An 11,473-nucleotide genomic window follows, 5' to 3' on the forward strand; every position below is an offset into this window, starting at 1 on the left:
GAGTTTTTGTTATATTTCACCTCTTGGTGCACATGCATCTCCACTCTGACTATCGCTGGACTCGCACAGCCCCCATGGTGCAGAGTCTCTCGGAGTGCACGCTGGTGCGGCAGTGTTTGGTGGCACTCTTATGAAATCTGCAGACATGGCACACAGGTACAATGTCTGCAAGGTCCACGGCCCAACAAGAAAGTCTTGCCAGGCCGCTGGCAGCACGTGGGCCGTACTATGAGTAGCCGTGCTCTACACAGTGGAGCCTGTATACCTCATCCTCGTACACAATACATCAACATGTGCCCATGCATTTTGTGCACCCCCCCAATCAGTACCTAGGCAATGTATTTACATCCTGCCTCTAGATGGGTCAACATGATTGTGTTTTTTGTGCATGTGGTGTGTTCAGTTGGTACTTACCGACAAGCAATGCATTTCCATATATGCCATCCTGGAAGCGCAGGTTTATGATGCATTGTCGGAAGATGAATGCATCATGCACACTCCTTGGAAATTTGGCAACGCCATTTGTGAACAGTCCGCGGTGGTCCACTATTGCCTGCACATTCATTGAATGGGTGTGCTTCCTGTTGCGGTAGATGTGTTCGCTGTCCGCAGGGGGCACAAATGGTACATGCGTGCAGTCAATTGCACCGATCACCTGTGGTATGCCAGCAATGGCATGGAATCCTTGCTTAATGGCAATCTGCTCCTGCACAGTGTTGGGGAAGTGTAGGTGCTGAGGAATAAGGCTGAGTATGCCATCCAAGACAGTAGGGAGGAAGGTTGAGAAGGATGCCTGTGATACTCCACCGACTCTGGCTGTTGTTGGTTGGAATGTCCCAGAGGCCAAGAAGTGCAGCACAGCGAGCAGTTTTGTCTGCGGAGGGATATTGGTTGTCTGCTGTGTTGGTGGTGTCAGCCTGTGGGCAATGAGGGACAGGATGTGCTGGATGGATGTCCTTTTGAGCCTGTAGTGGGCTATGACTTCCTTTGGCCTTAAGTCTGTGAGGTAGACACGTCTGCACAGTGACCGTTGTCTTCTTCGTCGCTGCATGGGTGTGGGTGGTCCTGGTGGTGGTGGCATTGGCGGTGGTTGTTGTTGTTGCTGCATTGGTGGGACTCCAAGCTGCATGATGACTATCTCCATGGCTTCTGTGGCTGTTCTGGGAAGGCTCGAGCCAACTCTCCCTTATATACACCCACTTATCTCCAGTTTAAGTCAGGTTTTTATCAGGTGTTAAAAACTGGAGTTAGCGGGAGTTAGCGGGAGTTTTTTTGTAGCTAAGCGGTTTGGCGATAACCTTGTTAATAGTGAGCGGCTGTGTTAGCGACTTTTTTCATGGTTTTACAGTCAGGAACGCCTACACTGCATATCATTAGCGATAATTATCGCTGGCTTGAAAGGCGATAAAATTCCGGTCGCTATCGCCGGAAAAGTAATGCTAACAGGGGTTAGCGTCGCCTTGTTGATAGGGTGATAAAATTATCTCCGCTTTATCGACGGAAACTGGCGCTAAGGCAGCAATAATTTTTTAGCGCCGCCTTGTTGATATGCCCCCTTGCGCTAACTGCCTCACTAAATGCGACGTTAGCTTGTTGATAGGGACTCACAAACTTAGCCATGATATCCTCCTTCCATAGGATATCATGGCTAAGTCAGTCCTGAAGCAGGCGTAAGGAAAGTAGCGATAACAGGGGTTATCGCTACTTTTCCTGCAGCTATGCTTCATAGCGTTGGGCTTGATGATAGGAGAAATGTCGCTTAGCGACATTTCTCCTGTCATGTCAGGTCAGGAACACCCACTTTGCATCTCATTAGAGATGCAAAGCTGGGCGTTAAGATTTTGTACGCTAAAGCAAGGTTTCAAGCATTAGTGTGACCTTGCTAATTAGGCGATAAAATTATCGCCGCTTTTTGGCCGAAAACAGCCGCAAAAGCGGCGATAATTTTCTATCGCCTCGTTGTTGATATACCCCTTTGTTTCTTTTCTCATATTATTTTCCGCTGTTACCTTTCTCTCTCTTTTTGTTCAGTTTGTTGCCTCCCTATTTCGGATGTTTTCAACATTTCGTTTTCTTTCTCCTTAAATGAACTTGCCCAATTTAGCAGCCCTTGACTCCTGTCTAAATCTCCACCTAGCATTCACATTAAGCGTCTTTATGGGCTTTTGTCTGCAGAATCTAAAACGATACTAATAAACCATTCAGTGGGTCGTTTTACCAGGACATCGTGTCTCGCGGCAACCTCCACTTTAGCTTCTAAAGCGGGGGCTTCGCGACGCCACTGCTGTCCAGGGAAGCTTTAGAGAGAACACCTCTTGCGCGCGCTGCTGCTAGAGAGCGTAGAAATAAATCCTATGTATGCTGGTCACAGCGAAGCTCCCAGCAATGAGTAATGAAAGATTGCACACATCTGCCAGGGATATGTTGCCATGGGAGACGCAAAGATATAATATTGTCAGCTCGTTTGGAAAGCTGAGGATGGCACACACTATTAGCTGTGGAGAAGCGATTGTTAAAAGTAGTAGCTGAGCTGCTTTCCTGCCGTGTGCCACACCTATTGTTTGAGGTGCATTGACAGGGAGTGGCCGCTAGGGGCACGATTTGCTACACTGTCTGTGCATCGATTATATATTAGTTTCCAGTCATCGGCAGAGAGCCATTTCTGTCCTGACAAACGTAGACGTCTTCCTGTGACATAAAGAGAAACCGGACCGGACACAACATGGTGAGGAGTAACAAACACAGACACCAGGGGTATGGTACAGTAACTGGCCACGAGCACGGGCACCCAAGCCCTTTTATTGGCGGGGCCACGTCACTCGTGACACCCGTGATGGATGGGTGTGGGGGTGCGGTGTGTACAGCCCTCGAGGGAGTGGCTGGAGATACAACTTCCTGCAGAGCACTAGAACGTGTCCTGCAGGACACTACAAAGTCTATCAGCATTAGATGGCTTGGCCGCCACGCAACTAGTATAGTGGAGGCAGCGCCGCTCCACACCAGCCACAGACAAGCTACCTAGTTTAACGTTGTCCGCCATATTGGCAGACATTTTTCCCCAAATAATCCATGGCAGGAACCACTTATGTAGAACAAAAACAATAATTGCAAGTCCACAGTAGACTGCCAACATGGCTGACCTTTTGTCACTTAAATTGCCTCTAAAGATAGACTCCCAAACCGGAGGTCTTTCTTCACGGATAACATAATGAATGCGCCCCACATGCAGGAAGATTTTTTGTGATGTGTGAGGCACATTACAGGACTTTTTCTTCCCAGGACCGGAAGGACACTGACTGGAATGGGGTCTGAGACGTGGGGGCATATTATCAAGGACGGTGTTAAAATTATCGCCGGTTTAGCGGCAGAAAACTGCCGCTAAACCGGCAATAATGGGCTTGATAATACGCCCTGGAGAATTCCAATAGAAGCCCAGGTTCACACCAGAACATGGACTTATTGGAATTCTCAAGGGCATATTATCAAGCCCATTATCGCCGCTTTAGCGACAGTTTCCTGCCGCTAAACCGGCGATAATTTTTAATGCTGTCCTTGATAATATGCCCCGTGGCCTTCAGTTGATGGCCCCACTCATGCGATTTCCACTGGTGTTAGAACTGACATAAAGTAGTTCTGCAGTAAGGGAGTTTCCAGTGGTGAGTACAGTACAGTAATAAATAACAAACACAAGAGGTATTTCAGGGAAATGAGGAGAGAATTGCAATCACTTACAAGGTAAGCACAAACGGCACCATTGCCTAGATACTATTCCCTTCAATATGACAGATGCTCGCTTTGGAGTCCCCAGATGCCTCTGCGGTATGGGGTGACAGGCAGTAATGATGCATGGGTGTATATTATAATGTTACAATACACCAAATAACGCACACATGCCCAAATGGAAGGGGGTGGTCCTCCTACTGTGATCTTCTACATCTCTACAGCAGCTGGAATGTCATTAACATACCATAATAGTTCTAGTAGCACACAGAGGACCTAGTCACAAAGGAAACTTACACTTGTGAGTAACTTACACATAGAAGTTTTTCTCTTACACTTTTAAGAAACTTTACTACTTTTGGCTATACATCATTTCGGATTGCAAGGTAGTCAAAGGTGTAGACTTATGCATTTCCACCCCCCTGAAACATTGGGTGGAGCTTCTGAAGTTAAAAAGGAGCCCCGGAAAGTCAAGCACCACACGTAGCCAACCACTGATACTGCAGCACCCTCCAGTACAGGGTTGGTAGCACAACGGTTGCAAAGTTTTTTTGAGTGCAGAGGCACTGGACCTTGAAAAAGAGATACAAGAACTGTAGCTTCCTCTGCTGAGCTATGAAAATAAGAATTCCCAGCCCCATAGAAAATAATGATAATTAAGTGAAATTATTTAAACCTTTTGAAAATATAAATACATTTAATTTAATGTTCAAACAAATATCTAAAAAATAAAACGTGTTTATTATTTAAGTTAAAAATATTTCAATAACCTTCATTTTTAATAAAACATAAATTACTTTTTAATTAATTATATACTTCAATAATTTTTAATAATTAATATTACATAATAATAATATACTTTTTTTTACTTTAGGTGGGAATATTCTTTAAGTTGAATTTTAGAAAAATTATTTGTGTTTAACCTAATATATTTAAATTAAATAAATATTTAATTAAAAAAATAAGCTACTAGAGCTGCAGTATATTGTATTTTGTCCTACATTTAAAATATATATAATTCATTTACATTAATATTTAACATAAACATATTTTTACAATTTTTTTACAAGTTTAATAAACTTTTTTTACATTGCGCTATACTTTACCATAGAGAGATCTCCACTGGAGACTTTTGTGGGTGGGTGCACGTCGCTGCATAAACCCTTCCTTAACCCCACCTAAACCCTTCCTTACCCCTTGCTTTATCTCTTATTAGCAAGTATGCCCCCTTTTCCAGCCACTTCCTTCTGTCCCTCCCATATTTATTACAAAAACGTGTGTGGAGACGCCGCAGTTGGGGCAGAAATCTCCACAAAGAAAAAGTTAGGAGAGGACGAGGCAGAAACTCTGTGAGTAGGTTAGTGAATAGCATTTTGTACCACATTTGTTGTACTATATTGTAGTATTACTAAACATACTACAAAATGCAGTTTGTGCATAGCCCCCACCCCCCAAGTGTTAAGTCACATCCTGTCCTCTTCGAGTGAACCAAAAAGACAGCTTGTCAGTATCTCATCAAAGTCAAGAAAGAGGCATGAAATTCGAGACTGGATGGTGACATTGCACACATGAACTATGCACATCATGGCTAAACAGAGGTATTCTCACGAGAGTGTAGCAGTCCATGTTGATTGTTGAAGATACCTCCCAAGATTGCATTCAGCAGTGAGACCACTGGGCATCAGCTAAAGAGGATGGCCAGTCCTGTTCTCATCCTGACCTAGCCCTGGCATCTCCAGCTGCCCAGATACAGAGTTATAAATGCGAGACACTCACAGTTCCCTCTCCAGTGGGCATATCAGCAAGGAGGCGATATAAAATTATCACCGCTTTTGCGTCCGTTTTCGGACAAAAAGCGGCGATAATTTTATCGCCTTATCAGCAAGGTCACGCAATCGAGTGAATCCTTGCATTAGCTCCCTTTGCCATGTCATGTCAAGTCATGTTGTCATGTTGTTGCCGATACAGCAACATGGCATGAGCTATTATAGTATTCAAAACCAATCTCGGTAAGTTTCACCGCTTCGAGTGTCGTGGGATCCCCAGGTAACACGTTTTAATCGCCTCTTATACAGGGTAAAATAACAAGTTGTTAACGGGGGGACATCAGTCTTGGATTTGATCCGAGGCAGTGTCAGGAGTCTATCTTCAAAGAAGGCACTACCCATCCGCCAAAGATTCCGCTGGCTACCTGTGAGTGTATCTCATATGTAATTAGCACAAGGGATTATACACAGCTGGGATTGCAGAAGAGTATAGTAAATCAGTGCACAATTCGATAGACTAAGCCAGGCACAATTTTTACAGGCAATTGAGTTCTGCAGTGGATCCAGACGGTGGTGGGACGAATGCGATGTCCAGTGGGAAAGGAGGCTACGGGTCCCCTCTAGTATTATTAGATGAGGGAGGTTTCTATCAAGATGAAGCCAATATGAAGCATAATGTGCCTGTGCTACGTGACAGCACCATTCAAAACCAGGTACTAAAAACCCAATTTATTATACAGCTGGCTGCTCATCCACCCAAATCAATACTAGCACGAGAGAGCGTAAGATCCAGAAGCAAGCCTTCAGGAGAACAATCGAGATGTTTGTAAACAGATATTACTGCTGGAGCATAAGAATCTTCACCCTTGCTACCCTCCCTGCCATAGGGAGCAGAGGAGCCAACCACGGATTCAGCACGGCTGTAAAATTACTAATCAGTACCATCTAGTTGTCCCGCATAAGCATGTACCTATCCCACACCCAGTAGCAACAGTGCGCAGAGATAGGGTCCCATTGACCCCATATTTGTTGTGTATATATTGGCAAGTACTGACTGTCGCTTGCCTTCTCTGTAGCACGCTTTCAAAAAAAACGAACTATTTACAAATCTGAAGTTTCTACATAAAAAAGTGAGTGCCTCCTCTACTTATTTTGTTGTCCTATCCCAGGTCAGCCTGATACCTAGATAGTGAACCATCACACTAGGTTTGGAAGTGTGACAACGCTTCAGCTGTGCTTGGAGTCAAGGCTCCCAGTTCACATGAAGACCAGAAAAGCCACTAAAATGAGTATATTTGGGCATTACTGAGGAGAGATTAGTAACAGACTTGTGGATCTGTTGTAAGATGTCACCTGCATACAGTGACAGTAAAACTACGTCCTTAAAATGAAAGCCTCGATAGAAGTGGAAATCTCCAAGGACTTCAAGCGCAGCTGCAAAAATCAAGGTGGACAGAGGACAACCCTGGCATGTCCCTTTTACATTGCAATTGGGGTTGGTAAAGTGTCCTTTATTCTAAATGGGCCACCGGTTCCGCACAGAGATGGCTGAACCATCCAAGTAGCTCCTCATGCGCGTGCATTCTGCCAGAAGCAATGAATACAAATTCCCTCATCAGGGACGAGAACTCTTTTTCGCAGCCCAGGAAGTCAGCAGCTGCTGCCCACTGCAGATTCAGACGATATAGCACCGCTAACAGAGAATGCCCCGATTACTTACCGGTAATCTTCATTACTCCGAGTATAGTCTTCCTCGCCACATGACTAACAAAGTGAGCGTCAGCTCCACAACAGAACCCTCCAAAGCAAAGCAAAGAAAAATTAGCATCCCATGCCTCCCATCCCCTCCCAATATGGCCGACCCAGTCACCCATGACCCCTATAAGAGGCGGGCCGGCCCAACCCAACAGCCTGAAACTACCAAGCAAAACATGAAGCCGATAGCCAGACAGGGAGGGAGGGATGGGAAGTCATGTGGCGAGGAAGACTATACTCTGAGTAATGAAGATTACCGGTAAGTAATTGGGGCATTACCTCCTTGTTAGTCTTCCTCGCCACATGACTAACAAAGTGAGCACATACCAAAGCCAAACGGCTTCATGGAAACTCACAAGACACCAACAGACCAGAGGGCAAAACCCAACAGGCCAGAACGAGCGGAAGGACCACCCAGGGGAGAGGCAACCACGAGCAGGATGAACCAGCCCGGGACCGAAAGACACCGGGAAGGACAAAAACCCGGACCCCAGCGACTCGAAGTGCCGGCAGGAACCACGCCGAAGCAAAGGTCCAAATGGGACAGAGAAAAAACTCCGGACCAGACCGCACGGAGCCAAAGGTCACAGAAAACAGAGCCCAGAGATCAAGCCGGCCAACACCGACCAACGGACATCCCGAAAGAGGGCAACAAAAACTCCCTTAAAAAAAAAATATATAGGGAAACCGAATGAACAGAGGGCAACCCCACCACAGCGACCCAACAAAAAAAGGCACAGCCGAAAGGGAGAAGCCGAGTGACAAACACAGCAACCCCGCAAGGGAGAACACCACCCGCGAGAGAGCCGGAACCAAAAGAGGAACGGGGCAGCGGAACCAGACGGAAGCAAACTGGCAAGTGCCGCAAGAAAGGGAAAGGGGCGCAGAAGAGAAACAGAAGGGTAAACAAACCCCAGTCACCCAAAGGGCCCCCCGGAAGGGACCGCGACCCCAAGGAGAGAACCCAGGCCAAGAAGAGTTTGAAATTATGCCAACTTAAGGCACTTTGACAGCGTTCGCGGGACTTGAACCCTTGTCCTGTGAGAGCCTTGATAACCAGAGGCACAAGACATACCATTGAGCTATAGCTCTTGGTTGTAACAAGGGAACAAACAGACCCAGGAAGGTGACAGAAACGACACCGAAGAGACCAGGTCACCAAGGGGACTCAACCAGGCCACCGCCGAAAGCGGAGAACCCACAAGACCACCCACGCACAGAAGGCAGGGAAAAGGCAGCGCCACGGACCGAGCCCGCCCCACACAGTGACCAAGCGAGACGCTGAAACGAGCACCCACCAAAGGCGAGAAGGGCTGGGCGATCCAGAAACTCCGGCTGAACAAGGAATGAGAAGGCCGAAGAGCTAACACCGGAGACCCCAAGGGAGCAAACAGCACCAAAGGGACCCAGAAGAACACCGTCACACAGGCAGCCACAGACATGGGCGAACACAGTAAACACCAGGGAGCCCAAGGCAGGGGAAAACCCCAGAGCAACCAAGGAACGGCAAACAGAAGCCAGACTGGAAAATTACCCTGAGCGAAAACCACAGACCCAGTTCCAACACAGGAATCGGAGAGCAGAACATCACAAGGGCGGTGACAACCAACAAAATGGCCAACAACGTAACAACCACAAACGGATGAACGGCAGAAGGGACTCAACAGGAACAGCATTTTACCAAGAAACCGAACCCAGGCCCCTGCAGGAGACGCAGAAGTCCACAGCAGCACCAAAACCTCCCAGCCGTACCAGGACAGAAGCGGGAAGAGGCCGGGCAAACCGAACCAAGGAAGGACCCGAGGCACCGAGACCAACCGGAAAGAGAAAAACAGCCCGGTAACAAGACAGCAAGGATACGTCACACGAAAACACGTGGAAACCTAGGGGCAGATTTATGTTAACTGGCGCATCCCTGCATATCAGCAGGGATGCGCCAATTATTATGCGCCACAGCTGCGCCACCATGAATGCGCCGCATTTATAATGCGGCGCACCATGGGGCAAAAACGGCACAGATGCGTGACGCATCTGTGCCGTAAAAGTGGCGCATTGCTGGAGTTGCGTCGCAAGCGCGACGCAGCTCCAGCAATATTCTGGGGGGCCCTATCTGTACAATGCTGCGTCAATCCTTACGCCTGCTTCAAGCAGGCGCAGAGTTTTGACGCAGCATGGGCCTAAAAGTGACTGAGTGAAATCTTGTAGATTTCACTCAGCCACTTTTAGGAGGCGTTCCTGTGCCGGAACGCCCCCACCTGCCCTGGAACGCCTACATGTGGCGCAGGGCTTTACAACGTGACGCATCTCCCAGATGCGTCACGTTGTAAATACCCCGCACCATGGCGCAGGATTTGCGCCGCTGCTGCGTCACAAAAGTGACGCAACGGCGGCGCAAAAGTGGCGCAAGTGCTACATAAATCTGCCCCCTAGTGCGGGGGACAAGCGAATGGCACCTGAAAAGTACCAGGCGGAGTACACCAGCCGCAGAAGCGAGCACCCAAAACACCAAACGAGGATGGCCCCAACCAAGTCAGACAACCCCATAAGAGAACGACAGTGTGGCAACTCAAGACATGTATAAGAGTCCGAAAATTCCATGCCAACAAATGACACTGCGACAAACAATTGCGGGAAATGAACCCTTGTCCTGTGAGAGCCACGAAAACCAGAGAAACAAGACTCACCAATGAGCAAAAGTACCTGGCAGCGGGACACGACGAGAACACAGGCACAAGACAAACCACTGCGCCACAGCACCCGGTCCAACAGAAAAAGGGAGGCAAGAACCAACCGCCGAGACAGGGAGCAGGAAGAGGAGGGAGCGGCACAGCCGCAAACCCGAACATGACAGGGAGACACCAAAAAGGACCCCAAAGCCCACAGCACCCGGAAGACCCAGGTGGGCCCCCAACCAGGCACAAACCAGGCCAGACCCTGCAAAACCGCAGAAATCAGACCAGGCCATGCGAAACCAGGGCGGAAAGGTACGAAAGTACCGAGGCACAGAGCGGACACCGCCGGCAAGCCGAAAACCAACCGAGCCCCGCGCCCCAAACAGACAGAGGGGGCCGAGGGACTCACACGCACCGAGGCGCAACAGTTGGAAAAACATAGAAGCCACAGCCGCCCCCACAGTGAGGGGCAGCCAAACGCCAAACCCCAGAGCCCGCTATAGCAGGGCATTAAGCACAAGGCGGCGGGGGAGGGGGTAGGGCAGGGCCGCGACGGCCAGAAGGAGGAGGAACCAGCAAGAGGACCCGACAAAACAGGGCCCCCACCCGGGAACCCCGAACCAACCGGGGCAGAGCAGCAGGAGTGGGAAGCGAGGGAAGGCAACACCTCGTCAGCGCGCAGGAAGAACGACAGCGAAGTAAAAAACAAACAACCGCCTACAACCTCCACCGCCCGTACCCGAAGGGAATGTGGGCGGCACATCTCACCCCCACAGAGCCAAAGCGACAGACAGAGCAAGAGGAGAAACAGAGGCGCCCGAAGCGGACGCAACAGAGCACCAAGCCACCAGGCCAACAGCACACAACAACGCACCCAACCCGCATGGCACAGTAGCCAAGGGAGGGAAAAACAGAACCGGAGGAGGAAGAGGCAAGCACCCAGCCAGCACCCCCAACCACCAGGACAGAACACGCGTACCGCAAAAGTGAAGCAAAGCCTCAAAGCAGAGTACCGAAAGACTGCCACCCATGACCCATAGACAGCGATATGCATGACTCGAACCCAAGTCCCGAGACAGCCCTGATAACCAGAGGCACAAGACCAACCATAGCCCCGGGAGGGGTGATCCGGCAAACCCTGACCCGTGCAAAAGCAACCGGATCATGGAAAACTGAGAAGCCCCAGAAGCAGGACAAAACAACTGTACATACGGAACGCAGCACGAATTTGCGAGCCACCCATGCGCAGGGGCCCTGCAAAAACAACCCTGCATCGATCCAAATATAGTAAACGTGCTGCTGAAGCGAGCACACACCAACCACAGAAGGATCACAAAAAAAATGAGACGACCGGCGGCCAGCCGACTCATGACACCTTGACAGTGATTGCGGGACTCGAACCCCAGTCCTGTGAGACCCATTATAACCACAGGCACAAGACATACCAACGAGCTAAAGCTCCCGGACCACAAGAGAAGACAACAGCACCAAGAGTAAGAAAAAGCAGCAAACGCACGACAACACCAAGGTATAAACCTCATGCATGTGCAAACCCACGAT

General features: G+C 48.8%; 1 non-coding gene across 1 annotated transcript; it reads right to left on the bottom strand.

The window, feature by feature from the left end:
- Positions 1 to 11,117: 11,117 nt before the first annotated feature.
- Positions 11,118 to 11,225, bottom strand: LOC146865340 (U6 spliceosomal RNA). Its single transcript, XR_014977512.1, has one exon. It is a non-coding gene; the product is annotated as a U6 spliceosomal RNA (small nuclear RNA).
- Positions 11,226 to 11,473: the final 248 nt, after the last annotated feature.

The sequence above is a fragment of the Triturus cristatus genome, chromosome 2_1 (assembly GCF_964204655.1).
Source record: "Triturus cristatus chromosome 2_1, aTriCri1.1, whole genome shotgun sequence".
Classification (NCBI taxonomy): domain Eukaryota; kingdom Metazoa; phylum Chordata; class Amphibia; order Caudata; family Salamandridae; genus Triturus; species Triturus cristatus.